The sequence below is a fragment of the Delphinapterus leucas genome, chromosome 6, assembly GCF_059928025.1.
Source record: "Delphinapterus leucas isolate spDelLeu-1000000601 "Yukka" chromosome 6, BTC_Dleu_Yukka2, whole genome shotgun sequence".
Classification (NCBI taxonomy): Eukaryota; Metazoa; Chordata; class Mammalia; order Artiodactyla; family Monodontidae; genus Delphinapterus; species Delphinapterus leucas.
This window is the reverse complement of record NC_143134.1, coordinates 58,415,741-58,417,594: the sequence shown is the minus strand read 5'-3', so window position 1 is coordinate 58,417,594 and position 1,854 is coordinate 58,415,741. Positions and strand designations below refer to the sequence as shown.

The 1,854-nt window shown below is 34.7% G+C and overlaps 1 non-coding gene across 1 annotated transcript; it reads right to left on the bottom strand.

Annotated features, from left to right (window-relative positions):
* Positions 1-1,008: 1,008 nt before the first annotated feature.
* LOC115803871 (U5 spliceosomal RNA) lies at positions 1,009-1,124 on the bottom strand. The gene has a single exon (XR_004024663.1). It is a non-coding gene; the product is annotated as a U5 spliceosomal RNA (small nuclear RNA).
* Positions 1,125-1,854: the final 730 nt, after the last annotated feature.

Below are 1,854 nucleotides of genomic sequence, written 5' to 3'. Positions count from 1 at the left end.
TCAACAAGATGAGTCAGATAGTTCCATTCTCAAAGAATCTTCAGTATAGCCTTAAGATGTCTGTAGATCCTGGTTTAGTAACTACATGACTTGGAGTGGGTTACTTTTAAGCTTAGTGATATAACCTGGATAATACAATCTACCTTTTCTTCAGGATTTTTAGGAAAACTGATTAAAGGTTAATAGGAAGACTATTATCTTCCCTAAGCTGGACAAGAACTGATTGAGTATAGCTGATATCCATTATTCAAGAGAAAACATTTCTCCATGCCATCTTGAGCATTCATTTCCTTTTGGAAGTACTTTTGTTTTGTTTCGTTTTATAGTTGTAATTTAACTATTTGTCTTTTGAGTGTGCTGTAAAATGTTGGGTTACAAAAGTTCCTTCTGTTACCAAATGGCTCATCAGGATTTAGACTTCTCTGGGCCACTTCCCTTCAGGGTCTGCTAGGGCTGCTACCACCACCACTTATTGTCTTTGTAAATTAGCCATTTTCTTCTGTCAGTAATTTCTGTTCAAATCTGATTATACCAACTAGGCTTCCAGTAGGAAGTGGTAGGTGTAGGTGTATCCAGGGCACTCTAAATATAATTACTGGGTTCTTTGAGCTAGCTCATTATTTCGGCTTCATGGTGCCCCATACCCCTTTCTTTCACAGATGTCTTTAGCTAAATCACCAGTACCTGATTAGTAAATTTGCTTCAACTGTAAAAGATAAACAATACTCTACAGTAAAAGCACATTTAAAATACACAGAAAGCAGCAAAAAAAAAAAAAAAAACCCACCGCAACGTTTTCTGAGAGACGAAGCAAGCTTACTGCTGTGGTATAAATAAATGGTCTTTGTGGATTTCATTTGCATTATTTCTGTACCAGAGTTTTCATAATGTACCCTCAAAATCTCACATTATATACTTCTTACTTCTTTTTTTTAACATAAAGAAAACTACCAACAACGATATATTTTTGAAAAGTAAAACATCATATGCTTTTTGTACATGCTTATAAGCCTTGCGAGAGCAAGGCCTCAAAAAATTGGGGAAAGACTCAGAATTGTTCCACTCCAGGGAAATCTTTAGTAAAAGGTGAAAGATTTATATGATCTGAAGAGAAACCAGAGTATATTTCTACTTTTTTGTAGCATCAATAATCAGTGTTCGAGGAGTCTTCTAGCGTTTCTCCTGACTGCCCACTTTTATTTTTTACAAACATTGAACTCTTAAATTTTTAATTAAAAAATATGAATGAGTAAATTCTCTGATTGTGTGGTGTAATTAATCTCACCTAACTTTTGCCTTTATTATCACCCACATGGTACATGCTTATAAGTAGTTAATAATTTAGTCACTTCTTTCTGAATATTAACAAATGAGTCTATATGAATTTCATACAACAACTTAAATACAAAATGCCTTGATGACAGGTCTGGTTGAGAAATGTATCTCAACAATCTGTGAGATGAAAGAGTTGTTAACTTCTCATAAACTTTCAAATCACATAGATGAGAGATTTAAAAAAAATTGACTGTAATGAAAAGGTAGGTTTTAGGTAATATCTTTTAACACCTGAGATCAGTATTCTCTTCATATTTTCTCTCAGCACTACCTTCCTGAGGTAATTCTGCGTTCTTCCTCTCTTTGCCAGAGGATTTCTGCTACCTACGAAGACCCTTTCCAAATGTATGTTCTGGGATTTTCTCTCTCCCACAGTCTCCCACAGTCAAAACTTATATGTCTTTTCCTGATTTTTCTTTAAGCGCTCTGGCCTCCATTGTTTTTGATGAGAAGTCAGCTGTTAATTTTATGTTCCACAGTGGAACAAGTTGTTTTCCTCTGGTTGCTTTCAACAATATA